Here is a 21,935-nt window from a genome sequence, read left to right on the forward strand (position 1 = left end):
CATTAGGACATGACCTGCCTAGTGTACCTGTTTTGTATCACCTCTGTACACAGAGAGGGGGTTTTGTGTAAATTGTATCGACCTGCTATCCAAAGGCAGTTTTGGATTACTGTTTATCTGGGCTGGATTCAAATCCTCAAGGAGAAATAATCTTTAATCATTCAAGCTGGATGCTGCCCGAGTTTTGGAATCTTGCAAATATGTTGGCATTTATGTAATAAACACAAACTTTAGGAGTGTTTCTTTTCCCTGAGGAACTCTTGACTTCATAAGCTTTTATTGTGAGCTGGTTGTTAGGGCTGAGAATTTGCCACTGACTCCCTCTCCCCACCCCAAAACAAACAAATAAATAGAACCATATGTAGTTGACTTCATCCTCCAAACAGGCTCTTCAGCTACTTCCCTATGAAATCAGCAGCTTTTTTTTTTTTTTCCTTCAAGTTTTGAGACATGCCAGACCACTGAGGCTGTGGGGAGAAGGAAGATGTTAGCCCTAGTGATGACTCTTAAGTCAGCTGTCAGCTCAATCTGAAGTTTCAGTCATTTTCCCATAGCTAAAGTCACTGCAACATGTTTTTCTTGCCTCGTTCCTTGTGTGAAATGAGTTGCTGTAGCAAAAGGGTTTTAAAGACATTCTTTGTTGTTTGGGTTGAGGTTTTCTGTTGGTTGGTTTTTTGTTTGGATTTTTTTTCTGTCCAAAATAGAAACATTTAATCATCTTTTTCATCATAGTTTCAATGTACAGCCAAACAACTTTTTTTTTTCAGTGGCTGTTTCTCGTTTGGACTTGACATAAATCTGTTGCAAACTGGTCTCTGCTGTGATCCAGTTCAGACTATGAAGTGGCCCAGGTACAGATCAGCCTGATTCTGCATTTTATTCCATACAATACTACTGACTTGCCATGTGGCCTTTGCTCAGTCACTTGTAAATTTATCTTTTATTTCCATTATCTTTGAAATCAGGGTAGCTCCTGGTTGTTTAATATAGTTGATATTGGTAGAAGAATCTTAATATTAGAGAAGAGGGGACATACTTGGTGACCTAGCAGAATTAGGATAAAGAGCATGAAGGGGCAGAAAGGGACCAGTGACAGAAAAAAAGGGAAGTTTAGACTGAGAGGTACTGGCAGGAGGCTGGTGTTGAGCTGCAGGAATGGGAAGAATTATTCAAAAAGTGAGAGGAAGGAGATGCTGCAGATCAAAGAAGGAAAGGAAGTGGAGCGCAAATGAAAGCAGTGATTTGGAGAAAGGTGGGTTAAGTTGGAGTTGGAAGAAAGCAAAGGGATGGAATAAGGAAAAGTGTTTGTTCAGTTCACTTAGCTTTGTAGATTATCTGTTTTTTACTTTTGAGACATTACCCTTTTGTTTCTGAACCTGGGGCAAAATGAGGCTTGCTTTTTTTTTTTTGAGGTCATAATGGTGTCTGATAGCACCCTCCTTTCCCTAGAAAACTGTTGTGTTAATGGTTTACACAGTCCCCTGCCAGTTTGTCCTGGTGGCTTTCAAATTATTGTCCTGTGTTGTAGAGGAAAACGTCTAACATGTAAAGCATTTAAAACAACAACAAAAAGTAGCTATAGAAAGTTTGTTGTCTGTAGATTTTTTGTCTTCCTTTACTGTTTAGAGAGTAACGTGAGTGATTTAAAGCTGCCCAATAACGCCTTTGGTTTCATATGGTTGGTTCTCAGTGGTGGTTGTCCCCTCTTCCCTGCTGCCAAGGCTGTGTGTGAGGAAGGACTGGTGAGGAGAAGGGATGCAGCAGGGATGGTTTGTGATGACTTGTTTTGGGAAATAAGAGCAGGATGGCCCATGCAGGGTTGAAACGGGGGGGCTGAGGAGTGCTGCTGTTCTTATTGTTCTGCCAGACTGCATGATTCAGCCACAAAGCAGCTGGTTCTCAAAATTAATGTTTAAAACTTCCCATTTTGAAAAATACTGGTTTAAAATATAATGAAGCACAATAAGAAACATTAAGACTGATACTTTGAAACTACCCAAAGGCAGATGAATCACTTGAAAATTCTCCCAGTAAAAATATTTCTATTTTCTCTCAACGAAACAGTATGTTAAAGCATAACCTTGGGTCTCGAATAAGCTTCTGCAGTGACTAATTAGGCAGTGGAAAAGCAGAGAAATCACCTCACCTCTGACCGCAACACTAGTTAAGAAAGTTGTGGAGAATACAGGCAACCACTGCAATCCTGAATTGTAAGAAGGGATGGAGATGGAGCAGCTGCCTTCCCCAGGGCTCTGGTTGGTGTTGCATTGACTAGCAGCACCCATAACCACTCCTGCTAAGATTTATGAGGAGAGACTTGTTCCTTAATGCACAGTGATCACCCATGAGAGCCAGGGGAGACTTGCTGGGTATCCTGGTGCTGCCCATCACCACTGGCACAGAATGGGGAAGATGCCCTGCCCTGTCAGTGGTGTTGGAGGACAAAGGGGAGTGGGGTGTCCTGGGCAGGATGGATCAAAGGTGCTGCCAGATGTGGCAGCTCCTGTGTTAAGCTTTTATCTCCTATTTCACTGTTGGCTCATCTCCTTCAGATGGTGACAGCACTGTGAAATCTTCCAGGAGCTGCAATGTTTCCCTTGAAAGTTGGGACAGCAGGGGAAGAAGTGGGGAAAAAGGTTGTGTTTTTTTTCAAATCTTGTTTAGGCTTTTGTTTGCCTGGGTTTTTTCCCCCTGGAGAGTGCACAGCTCACTGTTTCAGGCTGGTTTTTGCCTTTCAGAGATTCCTATAAAACAATCACACTATTTGAGGGTGTGTGAGATGCTTCTGTATTTTGAGTCCTAATCACTTAGGTGAAAAAGAATAAGTAAATTATATATTAAACTGCTAACTGGTGCTGAGGCCTGGTGGTTTCCATGGCAACAGGGATGGAAATAGCTGCCTGTGACGTCACCAGCACGGCACAGGTAGATATGAATCCTGTCGTCGCTGTTTCCCCCAAAGAAGTGAGTGTGAAGAAGTGAGTGCAGCAGGCACAAACACCTTGACATTGCAATTAACATATGCAAATTATCCCAGCCACCCCGGGGGTACCTGTCCGTCACCAGGGTACATCGAGTTCACTGCGGGCACAGCAGAAGTGTCTGGGCCCTCTTGCAGGTACTGAGGGGGGCCAGATCCCTCCACCCCACACCTCTCTGCACTGGCCACACTGGGGTGCAGAGCCGCAGTGTGAGACTTTTCAGCCCCATGTCCAGGTTGGGGGCTCAGGTATTCTCCTCCAGTGGCTGGTGATGCCCCAGTTGCCCAAGCTGCTCCTCTAATTCATCTTACAGCTGCAGTATTGCATGTGAGAGGGGAGAGATTTCTAAACAGCTCGGACACCATTTCTTCTTTCTGGAGATGGATAGAAGACCCGGTAGGTTTAGGTTTGGTTTTGGTTCCGTTATTTTTGTTTGCTTTGGGGTTTTTCGGTAATTTGGTTGATGTAGGTTTTGGTTTTGCTGTTTTCTGGAGGGTTTGGTTTTATTTTCCCTTTCTCTTTTATCTTTGAGATGCCAGGAATGTAAACTCTGATCTTTTCTGGCATTGCTGAAGGACAAGTGGGAGGTCTAAATGAATCTATGAATGTGAATGTTTAAAATGTTAATTGAAGGGGTGAATGTGGTGAATCTTTAACAAAGGCCTTTTCTACTTAAAATATTATTTACTTGTTGAAGTAAATACATCTTAAGCAAAACAAACAACCAGTCTGATTCAGCAGGGTTATTTGATTATCCTGGCAGAGTCGAGAATGGAGGTTCTGCCTGAAGCCTCTTGCACTGCACTGTAGATACAGGAGTGTCACAGTCCTGTGTGACAGGGACTGACCCACCCTGAAGCCTGGTTAGACACAGGCAAGGTGGATGTGAAGAGTAAGTCGCAGTTTAGCTGTGGAATTGAATATCCTTTAGCCAGCAACAACAAAACCCCTCCACCCCACTGATCTGATTACCTAGCTCCATGCATGATCAAAATATTTCCTTCCATGCGTTTTCTGGTGTTTGCGTTCAGTTTAGTTGTAGCTGTCCCGAGTGATTGCATTTCCAGCGTTTTCCTGAGAAGACAAGACCGTATGTCTCCTGTTAAGGTGATCTGTCCTCTTTTCCCCATGCAGCAACGGTCAGGTTGTGTTGAATAGTCAGGTAGCATTGAATGATCCCCTTTTTAGTTTGTGCCTCTCAGAGGTTTGGAGACAGTTCAGTTCCCGCTCATTGGCCATTGCTTAGCGAGATCTCCTCTTTATTCTTTGTGTTTGTAAATTATTTCTGGTTCTTGATAATGTACTTGTTGCTCTTCTGCAACCTTCTATTTTGTCATGAAGTTTTTTTGAGCAGGTTTAGCCCAGAATTAAATACTAGCTTTCTGGTATGGTTGCAACCAAAATAATTTGAGGCTTGTCAGCTCTAGAGATTGTTAATAATACTGTAAGCACATGCAGCAAGTGCAGCTATTTGCCTCCAGCAGTGCCCACCTGTACACTGTGTTATAACAGTCTTCTCCAGGAGACTGCATCCTGCATCTCTTGAGCCTGTGTCATTGCAGTGGCTCTGAGTACCAAACTGATGGTTTGGGTGTGATGGCCGGTTCTCTCAGGAAGGGTCTCATACTATCTCTTCCCCTTAGTCAAAACAGATGAATTCTGGATGATGGTTTACATGTAGATGTAAATGCTTGTCTGTCATGTAAGCATAAAAATATTCAGTGTATATAAGGAGAAAAATGGCACAGGGCAATGGACAGGCAGTTTTACTGGATGCTGTGGCTTGCAGAGTGTTGTTTGCAGATAGGGCACTGCACCGACCGCCTATTATGCTTCACAGGCCAGCAGTGACCTATGGACCACAGTTTAGGTGATGCTGTTCTAGGGCCTTATCTATACTAGAAAAAGGAAGACAAATGATGCGTAGTTTATCGTTTTGTTGTAAAGCTAAATGACATTGTGGAAGGGTTTGGGGTGTTTTTTAATGTCAGGAGCGGATTCTTGCACGTGCTGCAGCTGTGTTTCTGCTGCCAGAGGTGAAATAACTGTCCTGATTTCATCAGTGTAGATGCAGATAAATGTACTTGGAACTATAGAAGACTCCTACCTTTATAATGTAATTCTTTTTGGAAGCATCTCCAAGTATTAGTAGCTCCTTTTTCCTGCTTTGAGTGGACTAGTTTAAGCCATTCATATTATTCTGACTTCCACAGGGTTTTTTCTTCCAACATGGTTTGTAGACAGTGCCCCAAGAAGTGAATAGGTATGAATATGAAAAATATTAAGATCTCCAAAACCTTATTGACAAAAGGGAAACCTTACAAGGCATTTCACTGCTGCCATCTTGAGTTAGCTGTGCTACCACTAGTGATGAGGCAGAAGTTTGAGATCATCTGTGGCTTGTTAGAGGCAACATCAGAATTTAGAACTGAACACCTACTGCTCAAGGCTTTTGAGCAGTCATGAAAATCTGGTCTTTGTTTAGACACCTTAGTCTTAGCTGAGTGTTTAGAAGATGCTTTTCCTACTTAGACATGCAGTGATTATGTATGGTATGCTTGAAGGACTACAATTAGCATTTCTGTCTTAAGGTACCTACTGCTATTAACACTTGTAGTGCTCCTTACAGTTTCTAACACCTTCTGTCTTTTACGCATCTGTCTTTCAGAAGGTGAAACTTTGGGCCAAAAATTGGCACAGTTTTGTCATACAGCCATATTGATAGGACAAGAAAGAATGGCACTGCTCAGAGTTCCCATCAGAGTAGTTGGCAAATGCATCTGTCAGGAGGGATTTAGTGATGGGTGTTAAGATAATGAGCTACAGGGAGGTGGACTATGACTTTTCACTCCTTGCCATCTCTACTTTTCTCCCAGTTCACAAGGTCTTCAGAAGAAGGAAAAGCTGTTACTATTGCTGACTGCTCAACTCTTGCAGAGTTCTTGATCTCTGCAGATGCTGGTCATAATACCTGTGCAGTGGTATGGCTTGGGAAGGGTGAAAAACCAAGAAGATAGGGGCTTATTGTCTTTAAACCTGAGGCATGCTCAGGTGTTGGTGGCTGCAGTCTCCAGAATTAGATGGTTTTTGCTTGGATTTAGGATATCATCAGTCGGGCCTACTGGGGAGAAACCGCTGTTCATGCACCCTAAAGTAACCACTTTGTCTTTCCTCTGCCACAGAAGGGATGGAAGGGGAAACAGGACCTCATGCAGGGCTCAGGGAGTGAGAGGTGGGTGGGGGATGATCTTCAGGCAATCAGTCTGGCGGCTGGAAGGAGTTGGGCCCCATTTAAAATGGCTGCTGCCGCATTCAAGGGGCCATTTTAAGTGCTTGTTATCCTACTCTCGCTTAGGGCTGCAATTTGAATGAATGTGAAGCCAACAAAAATGTTAGATTCCAGTACAAATCTGTTCTGATTTGGGGATTCATCTGAGTCCCAACAATGTGTAAAGTACTGTGGAATGAGAGGTGATACATTGTGGAAATGTAAGATATGAATTTTATATTTATTACTGACTTGGCAGGGTGCTTTTCACATCACCATTCCGGTACAATTTTGATTAGATTTTTATGCTGAGTATCAGAGAAACTGTGTTCGTGTGTACGTAATTCTCTTTCCCTATTGTGCATCCCTTCTCTGATAAGGAGAACTCTGTGCTGATGAGCCAGGGTTGACAGTCATTGCACTGTAATGATACAGTTCAGACAAAGCCAGTAAAAACTTCCTCTGCCAGTGTGGAGGATGTGTGTTGACATGGAGCAGAGTGCCACGAGCAGTGGGAGAACAGGTAAGTTTCTGTCTTACCCAGTTGACCTCTGCAAGAGTTTGTAAGGGTGATGGTAGTTTCTGTCATGTTCCTGTGTATGGAAGAACGTGTTCAATGGTCCTCAGTCCATGTGTTGATCTCATTTGTCATAAATTGATGTCTTGTAATGGATTTTGTTTACTCCCAGCATGTTCTGGCTCTAAATTAGCATTGAAAGCAGGTAAAATTCACCTGCAGATGGAGTGCTGTCTGTTCTCTCACAGGTATCTGTTTTCTTTAGATGGGAAAGCATCAGGGAAATACCCTTCTCTGTAGACTACCTTACAGAGTCAGAGTTCTGGGCCAGAGGTAAATCTGATGTGTATATTTATATTTAGTTATTTATGCAACCCTTGTCTTTTGTATAGAGCTTTTTACAAGCACTGGTGCATGTATTTTACCTTGCTTGATGTCAAAAGCAGTACCGTCTCCATTTTATAGCTTCATAAAGAACTGTGTTGCATGGTTTGAGATGGTGCAGAAAGTCTCCATTAAAAACCGGGAACTAAACCCAGACTTCTCAGATTCTTGGTTCAGTGTCCAATATTCAGGAAGAATGAGGGAAAAGGCAGGATGATTTTTGTGCTTATTTAAAGATACATTTACAAATTTTTTTGTTGAATCGGCCTGTGGAGATGAACAGCTTCAATGTAGCATTTTTCATTAGCATAATTGTCTTGAGAAGGGGTTTAAAAAGATAAAAATGAAGGGGTTTTTTGCATCTTCACCACAAACAGCATTGCAGTTGTACTGCAAGAATGCACTTGGCTTGTGGCATTTGGTGGAATCAAAAGATTTGACTCAGTGTGATACTGGCAGAGCAAAATGTATGAACAGACGATCGCCAGCAAGTTGATTTACCACAATAAGATTATAAATTGTCATCTGGGCTATAGTAGTTTGACTCTGTGATCTTTCTTCATTGCAGTAAGTAGTAAAATGTTTTGCCTGAACTATCAGGAGGTTACTTGATTCAGTGTTGCTGTGACTCGGCTGGCAAATGGTAACTTGTTAGTTGTGCTAACTCAATTACATATTTCTGTGTTTGCAGCTCTTGAACTGATTTTGGTGGGTAACCATTGTCAATGGAAGGCAAGTAAAAGGAAAAGCCTGGGATTTACCTGGGTGTAATCACTATCCTCTGGATAGTCTGGATAGAAGCAGATCTGCTTGTAGAACTGATGGCAAAAAGAAATGGGAAAAGTTTTGTCTGTGTCTAAGTTGCTGGCCTACTGAAATAAATCTGTCACCCTCATCTGAGCTGTGAATTTTTATATTCAGAGTTTTGGCTGCAAATGGACAAAGCTGAAGGTGGTGTTATATGGGTTAGTATTTTATTCCCTACCCTCCCACAGCTGGAAGACTGACTCTTTGTGGAAAAGGTGGAGAGCCTTCCCCTTGCTGAGACCCAAGCTGGGCTTTTGGGCAGCCACACATTAGTCCATAGCTTCACGTTATCCAACAGTGATGTGTGAAGTCAGGTGGCTCCGGCCTACGCAAAATGAACTTGTGGTCTGTGCCCAGCCCCTGGGCTGCAGATCTTCTACCCAAGGTCTAAAACCATAGAACAGCCATTCAGGGCCTACCTCTCCAGGAGGAAACCTTGCTTTCAGTGTAAAACCACCGGACACTTATGCTTGCTGATGCAAGGAAGTTGGCATGCAGTAAGCTGGGGTGTGAGTTTATGGCTTCCTAGCTGTTCTTGACTCTTCTGTGTGGGCATTTTTCATATGCAGTTAAGAGCTGAGCTGCTTCCTCCAGCAGTGTTGTAAGAGTGGCTACAGCATATGTTGGTGCGCAGTGCTTTCCGCTCAGAGCCCAGCTTATCGCTCCCTTCCCAGGATGAGCAGGCCCTTGGATAACATTTGGATTTTACAGGAGGCCATGCAGGATCAGAGCAGCAGTGGCAAGGTGATGGGGCAGGACTGTGGGGCTGTGAGACCAGCAGGGATTTGCACGCCACACCAGACGCAGCTGGGATGTGTGGGCTTAAGTGTGCCTTGGTCAAAGCAGGAACATTGGTGATGCAAGTGGAAGTACCTGTGTGGGGACAGGGGCATCGTTCTGCAGAGCCAGAAGCAAGGGGAGCCCCGGGATCACGCTGGGGGCAGGTCGTACCAGTGGGACCTTGTCTCTCCCCTGCCTTTGCCCACCGCTGGCCTTGGCAGAGCCCATGGGGAGGCCGATCGTGCTCGGCAGAGAAGAAAGGGAGCAAATGCTTCCCGCGGTGGAGCACGAGCTGGCATCTGAGCAGCCTCACCTCTGCCCCACTGGCTCTCACCGGCCCTTCCTGGCTGCTTGCCGCCTCGCTCCAGCTGCCGGCCCCGGGGGCGCCGCTGGCAGGCCCCGCATCCCCTGCCCGGGAGCAGGGAGCAGAGGGGTGGGCTGCTGAGAGGACCAGCTCCCTCGGGCCCCTGAGCCAACCCCAGCAGAGCAGCGGGCTGCTCCCCGGCTCCCCGTGTCAAGCGCGTGTTTAAGCTTGTGCTAGTCTCCTGGACACCTTCCCGGTGAGTTTTCCAGAGAATGACTACAGATGAAATGCAATTAGACACAGATGGAGGGGGGATGGGGGAGGGGTGGGAGATGAGCCGAGTTTGAAAATGGGGGGAGGGGAACGATTAATTGCGAGGCCGTGAGGCAGGACCGGCATGTGCGGGAGAGATGAGTGCGAGGATCAGAGGTCCCCGCTGGGAAACGCTCGCTGGGCTGGGGCCGGGAGCCTGAGGAGGTCTCTGTGCTCTCAGCTGCTGCTGCCGCCGCTGTTGTGCTTGTTGGAGAGCCAGAGGGAAGCAGCAGGCGTGTCTCAGGGATGATTAATCATGTATGGCAGCAGTGAGGAAGGAGGACGCGGTGCGCACACGGAGACCAGCACCTCCCCTGCCCCTGCGCGCCTTTGGCTCGCTGACAGCGATCTCTTCTGCTCGGAAAACCAGCCCCAGAGGAGGGCAGCCGGGGAGGGGGGGGACGGGGGGACGACTGAGTTTCGCCCGAGCCAAGAGACCGCTCCTTACCCGCCCCATTCTCCGGGAACTTTCAGACTTGAGAAACTTAAATCTCCTGAGTCTGGAGAAGAATGAAAAAAATGTGAAAGGAGGGAGTTGAACTAGTCCAGGTGGGAGGAGAGGGAGACCTGACTGAAGGTTTAATTAGGGAGGAGCATGGAAAAAATAAAAGTAGGTTTGGCAACAGCAGGCTGCAAGTGCTTCCCAGTTGGAGAGGTGGGGACGGGGCACAGCCCAGTCTAGATTGTTGCAGGTCTCTCTTTGTCTCAGGACTTGTCAGCCTCCTCTCCCTCCACGCCCCGGGAACACCTGAAGGGAAAAAAAACCAAAACCAAATGAAAACATAATTTGGCTTTCTTTTGGGGAAAATGCTTGGGAAGAAGTTTGGTTTTAAATCTCCAGGATTTGACTTTTATTGCTGTGAAGAAAAGCTTAAGAAATAGAAACCTGCCTTTTTTTTCTATGTGTGTGTATATGTGACTTTTTGCAAGGTCAGAGCCCCACACAAGGTGAGAACCAGAAGGTGAGAATATCAAAAACTTCCAAAGAAGGAGACATGGCTAAACCAGGATCACTGACAGGCCTGCAATATTTTACCAGGCTCCCCAGTCTAATGGCCATTACTTGCAGTGGTCTGCACACACATCTTCTTCTTTTAATTTCTCCTCCAGCTATCAGAAAGTGTGCCCTTTTCTCTGCATCCCTCATCAAAGATAAGGCAGTATTCTTCCCACTATAATTTACAGTCCCTTTAACCTCAAAGACTCCCCTTTCACAGTCTGTAACAGTTCTTTTTGAGAGCTTTGCAATGAAGGAAGGTGTTTGATTGTATTTTCCTACCCCTATTTCCCTCTGCTCAAGATTTGCTCAGACACCTTTAACTACAGTGCTGTCTTCTGTCACTGAGATGGGATCACTGCACTAATTTTTGTAAGGCTGCTTGGACTCATTACCTTTATGTTTGCTCCTGCAAGATTGCTAGGGAGTGTTATTTAATGCTTATAAACAGCTCCACATTTTTCACATGCCACTTTCTCATGCAATGCAGAGCTGTGGCTGGAATCTGGAATGTACTAATTTCTTTATTTTCCTCCTTTTTTTCTTTTAATTGTTCTAAATGTAGCTAGGTAGTATTTCGCAAAGCTACATATCATCACAAAATAAGAGAGGAGTAGGGCATAGATTGTTCAGAGGTGGGACTGAAATGGGTCTCTCCAGAGAGAGTTAAGTTTGTTATGAAATGTGTGCTGCAGAGCTATGGAAAGCTAGGCTACTGCTGGGGAGATTGGAGGTACCTTTGTAGGGTTGTTTTGGGATCCCTGGATTAAAAATAAAAAAAAACCAATGTAGTTTTCCAAGCAGAATCGAAACACATTGGTGGCATCAGAAGCTGACAAAACGGAGAGCTGGAATAAATACTTAATGCTCCTCCCTGTGAGACCTCTGCTCACAGCCAGTAGTCATGGAAAACAGGACAAAACAGATGTGGATGCCCGAGCAAGTGAATAGTGCTGCCTTACTCGTTGCTGTTGCGAAGTGAGATGTTTTCCTCTCCTCACCAATTTGCCGAGCTTCCTTTGTGGTTTTGGTGGCCTGGGACAGAAGGTGCTGGAAGCGCTGGCGTGTTGCACCCGCACCAGACCAGCAGGTCTGATTTTGGGATCTGGCCAGAGCTCCTTTGCTGAGGACGTGTGGAGGGATGTCTCTGCCTTGCCTGAAGGGCCCATCTACTTGTTTTGAACGGATGGATTGACAACAGGTAGAAGAGGAGGAGGGTGTCCACATGCTTGAGGCTGGTACAACATAGCTCCATTCGGAGCTCTTCCTGAAATGGCTTTCTCTAAGGGCGAGCAGCAAAGGGGGGCCAGCTGGTGGTCTGTGGCGCCTTCTTCATCCACCAAGGGGCTGAAGGGAGTGAGGGTCATGCTAAGGCTTACCCCCACAGTATATGTAGTTTAAGAGAGAGGAGGAAAACCAGGGATGAAAGGATGCAAACCAGGGACAAGAAGATATAATTTGCTCACTCAGCTGGCAGATGGGCAGCAAGAAGAATGTGTTGCTAATTAATGTGAACTATTGATCACATTTGGACAGAGGTGATGCTGTGGAGGGGAATAGTGTCCACCTTTGTGCTATTGGACCATCCAGGGGTTATTTAGTCCTTTTCCAGTTCGGGGATCATTTTGGTGAGCCCTCCAGCTTTGTGTTGCCTTGTGGCAGCAGTGCTGGTGGCAGTGGTGGGGTCCTTGGCCCCCTGGGGACTGCAGCTTGGGAGAGTGGGGGTGGGCAGGACTCCCCCATCTCAGTTGGCACCTTGGGGGCCACCTGGTCCCCTCCCCTGCCAAGGGATGCTTTCTGACTGTGTAAGGGGAGCTTTTGGAGGAGCCAGGGGCTGGCTGCCAGGCTTCCTTTAATTCCCCCAGCTGGCAAACAGGAGGCCTGTGTCGGTTGCCGGGGCAATGGCGGGAAGCTGTGTTAGTTTAATGAAGCATTGGGAAGGCTGCTGTTTATTTCAGGGGAGCGGGGGCTCTCTCATCTGCCAGGATGCTCTGCCGGGATGGAGGGGTGGCTGCCAAAGGACTCCTAGGCCACGACTGCCATGCTCTTGCCCTTGACTGCTGCCCTCAGCCATTCCCAGGGTGCAGAGGCCAGCGATGGGGCTATCCCTGAGCACAGCATCTCCGCCTCCTCCCTTTCCACCTGAGCCCAGCATTTTCAGTGCCATGCTATCAAACTTGTCCTCTTCCAAAAGCGCCTGCTGTTTGCCAGGGAAGACCCCCTAGCCCCACTCGTGTGTTGAGAACCCAGTCCTCGCCTTAGGCAGAGTGCCTCCCTCCCTGGATATCCCTTCCCTTTCATTGCCCACCTGGGGTACAGTGGTTACCTGATGGGGGTGTCGAACTTACTCCTTTATTTAAGCAAAAGAAGACTTGAAGCATCAATGTCTTCATAGTAAAGGTGACCTACAAAGGAGGGAGGAGAAGAATGAAGAGGGGGGAAGGGGGAAAGCGCCTTGCGTTATGCCCCTTTTCCAGTGTCTCTTTTTGATTTAAAAGGGACCTAATGGGGGGCTTGGGCTTTTTTATCCTTCTTTGCTTCTTTTCTTCCCAGCGTGCTATTTCAAATACAAAAGGATTTCTGGTCTTGTTTAACCTCTAGGGGGGAGGGGGGATTCGATGCACAACTTGAGCACTAATAGGCTTATGACTATTCAGATAAAACTTCATTAACCGAGTATTTAAAAAAATAAGCCTTATTCAGACCTGTTAAAAATCAAGAGAGTGTAAGTGGGTGTGAACAAACAAATACTAGGTGGAGAGGTTGTCTGAAATTTCAGTAAGTCATGTCCATTTAATAAAAGGCTAAGAAAAAGCCTCAGGCCATAGACCGATGAATTTTCACACCAAAAAAAGGCAAAATAAGGCTATTGTCCTGCAAAGAAAAAAAAAAAGGCCTTTTCATATGTGAAAAGAGAGATGTATTTGGTAAAGATATATGAACAGAAATGCACCTGATTATTTTTTTTCCCCCTTTCTCCCCTCCCCCCTTTTTTTCTGGTTCTCATTTAAAATAGCATATAAACAAATGCTGTCCTGGATGATGCTTCCTCAGCTGGTGTAGCAGAGCATCCCCATGTCCTGCTGGAGCAGCTTTCCACACCAGCCCTTGCAGGACCAAGTCCCCCTCTCCCCAAGCACAGTGGCACAGTACGTGTGCCTGTGCCCGTGCCCAGGGTGGCAGTGTCCCGCGGGGGTTTGCAGGTTGCCTGTGCCAGCCTTGCCATGCGGATGGAGCACAAGGAGCCGTCTCTCAGCTGAAGCCCACATCAGCCCAAACTCTCCGACGCCCTGTTGCTAGCCCGCCTCTCTGGCCCGTTTCTCCCTGTATGTGCAAGTCTCGTGCCCTGTGGATGGCTGGTAATTAAAAAACCATGGAGGGGGATATTACGGAGTTAACAGTAGTTATTTGTCAGGCTGCTGGAGGGGGGGGAGAGAGATCTATCCCCAGGGAAAGCTGCACTGACGAGGGGTGGGGGGGAGCAGGAGGGAGGAGGAAGTGGGGGCGAGATTGGCAGGTGACTGCCAGCTCCGAGGAGATGACAGCGGCAGCAGCTCCGCCAGTCCCACTTGAACGCTGCACTGCAGGTACTGGGTTAATGGGTGGGAAGTGGTGAAGAAGAATATCAGGGTGGGTGGCTGGAGGGGAGGGTGTTGGCGTGGGGGAGTTGATTTCTGTTGAATGCCAAGATAGAGATGACACTCTATATACATGTAATCATTAGACTTCATTCCCAAGAATATTTTCCTTCGAATAATTTTTTTAAATGCAGAGAAAGCTTTCCCCAAACCTGACAGTATTCTACCTACAATCACTTTCCCCGTGCCAAATACTACCATGCTCTACAAAAATGGTCTGAAATGCTGTACTATTTTTGACCATTTAATTTGGTTTATTTGTAGTGAAATTTTAATTTTTAAGGTGCTAGGAATAGGCTCCTCAGTTCCACATCATCTCCATGTAGCAAGGCCTTTTTACTGAATGCGAGACTGCATTACAATCTAAACCTCACAATTTTCTTGTTTGATGACACTGACTATCCAACTAGAAAATTCATGTATCCTCCTTTTGCAGGACTGGCAGGTTAGACCTAGACTGAAGTCCTGATTGACATCTGCAGACAGCATTATTGCTCATGCTCACTCTCTCTCACTCTCTTTCCCCTGTGCTCATGCTCACTTTTCCCCCCTCTATTCCCTTTCAGAGGGCAAAACATCTGTTTGTGAAGGGCTGAGGACACATGCTGCACAGGGAGATAAAAGCAAAGAGCCCTCATCCAATGTAAGAGTTCACAGATCTGCAACTCAGGGGGCTGGCGACAGGGTTTGACAAGGGTTGAAATCCTTCTGTCTTTCTCCCTTCTCATATATTTGAGTTTGAAAAACAAAACCAACCAGGGTTATCTCAGATGTGCAATAGTGAGGATTTAGATGTCCGCTTCACTATCAGCTTCATTCTTTGTGCGCAAAAGAGAGAAAGAGGATCACAGATTTGCACCTAAGCTACACAGAGAGATGCCAGTGCCTTGGTTTATCACAGTGGAGAAAACCCATGCCCCTCCCTGCCCACTTCAGCAGTTAAGCCCCAAGGGCCTTACACAGACAGTGCCTCAGTTGGAATCCTGTCCTTTCCCTCCCTGCAGGCAGAAACCAACTTTAAGGAGTTGGCTGAGAGTTCAAGGCATACATGTATGATTGTAGACCTGCATGGTACAGATAGCAAGGAGAAGAAGCTTCAAAAATGTTTCTATCCTTTTCTCTCCCAGCAACAACAGCCGCCCCTGTAAAATGTTTAGCCATAAAAATGTGCCTTTTCTTTTTGACCTGCCATGATTGTGGAGAGCGCCACCACCTATGCCTGTGCACCTGTGGTGTTACAGATTTTAGTCCAGAGACTAAGTAGAGTGTTCTAAACTGTGAAAACACCTGATAGGCTGGTCTAAACATCCAGTTTAACCTATGACTCACTGGTTCGCTTATCAGAAACACCTGCAACAAAACGGGCAAACCCCTTTTGATTTTCCAGCATTGACATAAGTACGCTGATTTACATTACACGGAGATACATATTTTGATTGCTTGACAAAGAAAAATCATGCCCATGACAGCTTCTTGTCAAGCAAGTAATCCTACTAAATGGAAGCATGACCAGCACCATCCATTTTTGAGGTCTCTTCTGTGTGGTAATTTCCAGAGTCCTGGTATGGCCAGTTTTAGGAACTGTGTTTTAATCTGGCGACTACCTGCAGCCTTTGCTGAACAGCACTGGAAGCATTGGGCATTTAGCAGCTTTGAAAATTACATCATAGGCATCTTAAATATACTTCTCAAGTGTGCATTGGTTTTAGAGCTTAGCAGCTGGCCTTTTGGCCATATATATAGATCACACACACACACAGACTTGCTTACCAGGAATGGCAGTTAGTTGAATGCAAAGAAAAATTATATGTTTCTGTCCTGCCTTCATCTTCCCCTTTTCTGTTTTCTGTGTGGAAGGAGGATCTTGGGGATGCCTTGAGCTGGACCATGAACCCCCTGGCCTGTCAGTTTTGCTGGAGGTAGAAGGGACTTGCTGTGTAAAGTGCTACCTGCTCTTTGGATGCTTGCACTACAACCTGCTATATTTTCACTGTTAGTAGTGTGTGGCAGCAAGAGTTTCAGATGCACAAAACCTTGCTTGGGGGTAAGGGGGGCTGGGGGAAGACACCAGCAGGAGACACAAACGAAACTGCTAGTTCAGAGCTCACAATTAACAGGACTGAGATTTTGAGCAAGTCTCAGGGTAGTGGGAACGGGTAACACAAAGCCAGCACTGGGAGCTCATTTTAATTTCAACCATCTTGTGCGTGTGTAGTTGGCTGTCTTTGTTTAAAGAACTTGGCCTTCAGGTAGATTTTATTTGGACGGCTTGCTTATCCAAAGAACATTAATGACTTTCCTTGAGGAGTTCCAGCCAGTACCTTTGCACCCTGGTTCTCCTCCAGCCCTGTTTTCTCTTTTCCATAATCTCCCGGTGCCCGGCAGCAAGCCTTTAGGGTACATGCGCAAGCGAAAGGAGCTCGAGTTGGGGAATTAATATTCCTGGAACATAACACCAGCAGCATGCACACGCTGAGGAGAATATTAGAGCTATTAGCGGTGGGAGTTTGGAGTGCATGCAATATCTAGATGGAGAATTCAGTGTGATTAATCTGCCTCTAAGCAGCAGCCTCCGGGCTCTGGGAATTCTGTGGCACGTTTGAAATCAGAACTTTTTTTAATTACCTTTCCGCATCAACAAAACAATTGCAGTTGTGTGAAAATAAGCCCATTCAGTCCCTGCCCTGTCTCTGTTCTTTTTTTTTCCTTTTTGGATGAGGCATGCTACCGGAGCCCTGAGTATTCACGGTCCCGGCAGCTCTGACAGCGTTTTGCACAAGTGCAGAGGGACTTAACCTGGGAGGCTTGGCCTGCCTCCAAGTAAGGTAATTGCATCGTGGGCCAAGCTGGAGCAAGCCCATGCTAGTCTGTGTGTATGTGTTGGATTCCTTGCTCTTTCCCCCTTCTTTATTCCTCTTCCCAACAAATGCCTGTGCCTCCCTTTCTCCCCCATTCACCTCCTCACCTTGCATCCTGGCATGTTTGCAGCCATGTTGCCTCCCTACCACAGGCAGTTTGAGAGAGATTCCCCGAGAGAGAAGGAGTGGGACAAACATGGAGGTTTTCTCTCATGCAGTCAGCAGGGTGGAAAAAAATAGATAAAAAATTGAAAGGAGTCAATATAAAAATGGCAGTAAAGTTGTGGCCAAACAAGGAGCAAGACTTGCTGAAGGATATGAGATTGGATGGGGACCTCCCTGCTTGCAATTCATACCTTTTCCCTCCCTCTCACAAGCAGAGGCAGGAGAGTTTATTCCATCCATTGCAGCCTGGTTTATTGCTGTACTGGCACGGAGACACCGTAAAACAACAGGGGAAATGTTCCCTAATGCTGTGGCTCTGCCAGGGCTGGGATGATGCCCCAAGGCACTGGGATTCAGAGTCGATGAGAGAACAGAAGCTTCGGCCATGGAGGAACTCTCACCTGGAAGACCATCTTCTGGATGCCTGGATTTTGTGCTGGAAGCACATAGAGCTGCTGGGGTACAAAAGTTTCCAACAACTGTCTTGGGTTTCCGGTGCTGGTGCCAGCCCTCTGGGGCACCTCAGGCACTCGTGGGGTGCTCCCACCATCCAGCAGCAGTGAGATGGGAATGTACTTGCCAGCTGGTTCATGGCAGGGATCTGGATTGCTTCCTCCTTGCTTCTCGCTCGCTCCACATACAGATTTCCCTCCTGCCGCACTGGCAGGTTGCGGAAAGGGCAGGCTACGATGGTAGTGCTGTTTTCTCCTCCCTTCCAGGTCGACACGGCGATGGGAATTGCTTTGTAGGTCTTGATGAGGGCAGGGATGGAGGTTGGAGAGAGGAGTGGACACACTGTGAGGATCACAAGCTGTCTTCCTTTTGGCTCTGCAGTTCCAATAACTTCATAAATATAATGTCTGCAATTAGCGCAGTTTAATTTTTAAATTTTTTTTTTTTTTTTTTTTTTAATTTCACTTGGCTGTGGCTGTGCCCTTGACTTATTCCTCTGAATTCCTGGCCTTCAGGCACGATAAGCGGAGTGTAAGTGTTTGAGCTGTCTTGCTTCAAAAGGTGAAAAAAAAAAATTCATTTTAAACACAAATAACAGATTTTTTTTTTTGGAGCTTATTTACTGACATGTTTGAGGTTGTGTTAAATTTTGAGGAATTTATGTTAAAAAAAAGCATCAGCTGAATAAACAAAAAAAGCCCCAAATCTTACAACTTTCCAGGTCACATTAAGCCAATAGCTACTTAATAAGCCTTTTTTTTCTTCTAGGCTTCATTTCAGAAATGACTACAGAAGTCTCGTATCATCAGCTTTTGCTCCCAGAGCAACATCTGAGCATTGCCTTGTATTGGGAGTACATCAAAGTCTCCTGGCCTTTCTTTCATCTACCCCAGTCTGTCTTCCCCTCCCCAGGGCACCTAAAACCTAAAAATACACTAGGGAATCAAAAACTTCCTTCTTTTCCCTATTGCCTTGCTTGGGCCTTACATATAACTCTGTTACCTTTACTCTGACCACTTTTACTCGAATTGTATTATAGTAGTGGTTTCGGATCCTCAGGTGTGGGGAAAAAAACCCAAGTGCCCACTGATTAACCTTACCTTTGCCCAGCCCACAGCTCCCAGACCTCTGCCATGGAGTTTTGTTCATTCTGTGTGGCCCTGCTTGCCTGGTGGCTCTCAGTGCTGCCTTCCGTGTGTCTCAGGCACAGCCCACAGCATCTGCCTGTTTCCATCCTTACCCTGCAATCCTCCTCCTGCCGTGCCCCCCCAGAACCTCTCCTGTGGCCATTGCCACCCCTTGATTTTCACCCCAGCACCTCATCCTGTTCCAGTCCCGGCAGGTCCAGAGGGGCCATGGCAGGTGGATCTGTCCCAGAAGGGCTGCTGGTGCCTGTGCTGCGCTGGAGGATGGCGCCTGGACTGGCGCTCGCTGTCTGTCCTGCCCAGGCCACTTTTAAAAGGTATTTCCACCGTGGTCACAAAGTTTATTTGTGAAGAAAAACCACCAAAAAACCCACAACAAAAAAGGGAGTATGATTTATAAAAAAAAAAAAGCCATTTTCTTGGCCAGCCATTTCCTGAGTTCCCTTTGTTACTACTGCAGATATGTGTTTGAATAAGAGCCTTTTCCCCTCCCCTCTCCTATTCCTCCCTGTTCTACCCTGCAGTGAAGTCACAATCCGGCGTTTGTGGGCTCTGTGTGATGTCAGAGACTCGGTCTTGTGACTTCACCGGCGGGCTCAAGCAGAAGGTGCAGACGGGGCTGAGAGAAGAGAAAAAAAGCCCCCTCCTCTTCCCTCCCCCCCCCCCCCTCCACCCTCTCGGTTTATAAAACCAGTAGCTGAGATAAATCGGAAGGGGGTGGGGAGAAGCAGCAGGGAAAGCTGAGAAAGATGCCAGAAAGGTACAGTAAATGGGCTTTATCTCTCTCTCCCTCTCCCTGAAAGTTGAGAGTGGAAAATTGCCCTGCAGAGGCCAGCTCTCGCCGACCACGCGCGGCGGCGGCGGTGGCGGCGGCCGTGTGTCTGCGGCGCCCTGTGCGTGTCACCCGCCCCCGCGACGCCGCTGTGCCCACCCGGGGTGCCCGCGGCGGGGTGGGGGGCTGGGGGCGGGCGGTGAGGGCTGGGGGCGGCGGGGGCAGCCGGAGCCCGGCGTGGCTGGGCACGGGGAGCCGCTCGCCTTGTCCCTTTTCAAAGGCCCCAGCTGTTGGCTGCTCGCTGCAGTCTGGCTCCTGCGAGACCGACATAAATGGGTTATGGGGTTTATGCATATACGGGGGGGGGGGGGGGGGTTGGCCCCCCCCCCTTTTCTTCCCCCTGTATCTCTCGTTGATGATTTTTAATTTTTTTTTAAATTTTGTTTTGCTTTTGGATGTGGTTTTTTTTTTTCTTGCTTTGCAGGCTCAGAGTAGCACGGGGGTGGATGGGGAGGGGGCCTGCCATTCCCCCGTGATATGTGGGTACATCATGAGGGAGAGGGGCAAGGCCTCAGGGTCACATTCTCAAGGGCTGTGAGATACGATTTCTTCTTTAATATCTTCATGGGGGGGGGGGGTTTGGTGACTGTTGTTGTTTTTTTAACTGACAGCTGCACAATAGCAATGTGGGTGCACCAGCAAAGAGCAACCTAAAAAAAATAAAAAAAAAAAAAAAAGGGGAGGAGGAAAACGGCGGGGTGGGGGGGGGGAGGTGGGGGGTTAGCTTGCCCCTCCCTTCTTTGGTAATTTTTTTTTTTCCTGTGTCCAATTTACTGTTCACTTGAGATTTTGGACAAAGACGGGGGCAGTGGGTGGGCTGCTTTGAGTTTTGTGATATAATATGACTGGAGCAACAGAGTAAAGCACAGACAATTAAGGACCAGCGCGAGGGCTTTGCTCATTCAGTCTGTTGAGGAAGCCGTCATTTTGTGTTAGTGTGCGTGTCTGGAGGAAGAAGGATAGTGGAGAGTGACAGTGGAAGGATGCCTAATGTTGTGGTGTATTTGTACTTGCTAAATGCCTGCTACAGGAAAGGAGGGCTTCAAAAGAAAGGGATGAGTGAAAGGGGGTCCTTCTGAATTTGCCCTTTGGTGAAGCCACTTTGGACTGGATTCTCACTGCTGGGAATGTGATGTTTTGTTGCCTCCATTAAAGGGGAGGGCTGAGAAACGAGAAGGGCATGCAGGTGTCAGGCAGGCTCCTTGCTGCCATGGCTCTGCCTACGCATCTCACCCTGGTCACCCCGATGACCGGTGGCTTCTCTGCTGCTCTGGTTCGTGAAGCTCCTGAGAAAAGCACCGTGTCCTGACTGTCTGCAGGGCCAGGCTTCTCTCCGCTCCCAGGTCACTTGGGTCCTGCTGCTGCACTTCACTGCTAAAGACCCAGAGCACATCCTGCTTTTGTAGTTATTTATTTCTTTATTTCAACTACTGGACCCTGGCTGTCCTCTGCCAATATGTTTCAAGGCTGATGAATAGCACCCCCTGCAGTTACAGAGCTGATCTTTTGTAGCACAGATGTATAATTAATTGTGCAGCACTTTTGCAGTCTGAACAGGCAAGTGGATTCTTGGAAGACACCCATGTACTGCCGCCTGCTTCTCAGAGCCCCAGATCCACGGCCCTTAGGGAAGGGACCTGTTGGCCACAGCTTAAGAGCCTCTGTCCTACTGGAGTGATGTGAAACAGGATTTGAATCCAGGTCTTTGGTGTAAAAGCCAAAAAAGCCACAAACAACCCCAAACCCAAAGCACTGCTGCACCACAGGACTCCTCTGCCTCTGCTCCAACATGAAACAACTTTTAGGCTTTTTTGCATCTCTGTTCCATCACAATGGTGATGTTTAGGGATTTTTTTTTCCTTCTTTTTTCTCTCAGAGGGAAAGTAAGGATTTGTAAGTTTGTAAAGCACTTTGAAGATAAAAACCGTTGTCTGTGCAGAGTACTGTCTGTTGGCTTGTCTGAGTCACTACCTGGGTTGCCTGGGAAGTGAAGCCTAGAATCACCCCACAGCCCCCTTGGAGGATTAAGTCAAAAGAACCATTGAGGCATCCTCCTTTGGACCTCTGGCCCTAGGGACAGCAGAAGTGGTGGTGACCAAGTGGGACCAGACACTGCGTGTGAGTCTGGGAGGTGGGGGGCAATGAGTGAATGCACCCTGTGAAACTGAGGGCAGAGGACATGGGGGATGTGATTTAGCTAAGACTAGGTACAGAAGAGATTCTAAGCCTCATTATTTTGTCTGGGTATGGCAGGATTGTCCCTTATGGGGCTTTCCTCAGTTCTTTATCTACACCTGCTTTTAAAAGAGCAGAAAACAGTGGAGAAAACCCTTTCCTTTGATTTTTCTTCAGCTGGGGACATCCATTGCCCAGGATTGTAACTGTAGGTGTTCAGTTGGGGGGAGGTGTACATCACTTCAGCCCCATGCTAGGATATAAAAGGATTAAATCTCTTTCCTAAGGAAAGTGGAAGGTCCCCAGGTGTCTTCTCTCA

General features: G+C 47.0%; 1 protein-coding gene across 3 annotated transcripts in view; it reads left to right on the plus strand.

Annotated features, from left to right (window-relative positions):
- Positions 1-21,935, plus strand: part of TCF20 (transcription factor 20) — a 132,067-nt gene that overhangs the window by 34,390 nt on the left and 75,742 nt on the right. Inside the window, exon 1 of one of the 3 annotated variants that reach the window (XM_039570486.1) lies at positions 19,289-19,369. The exons of the other annotated variants lie outside the window; for them this stretch is intronic. The gene's annotated coding sequence lies outside the window, so the exon portion shown is untranslated. Of the gene's footprint in view, positions 1-19,288; positions 19,370-21,935 lie in introns of those variants that run through there. 3 annotated transcript variants of the gene reach the window in all.

This window comes from Corvus cornix, chromosome 1A, assembly GCF_000738735.6.
Source record: "Corvus cornix cornix isolate S_Up_H32 chromosome 1A, ASM73873v5, whole genome shotgun sequence".
NCBI classification, from domain to species: domain Eukaryota; kingdom Metazoa; phylum Chordata; class Aves; order Passeriformes; family Corvidae; genus Corvus; species Corvus cornix.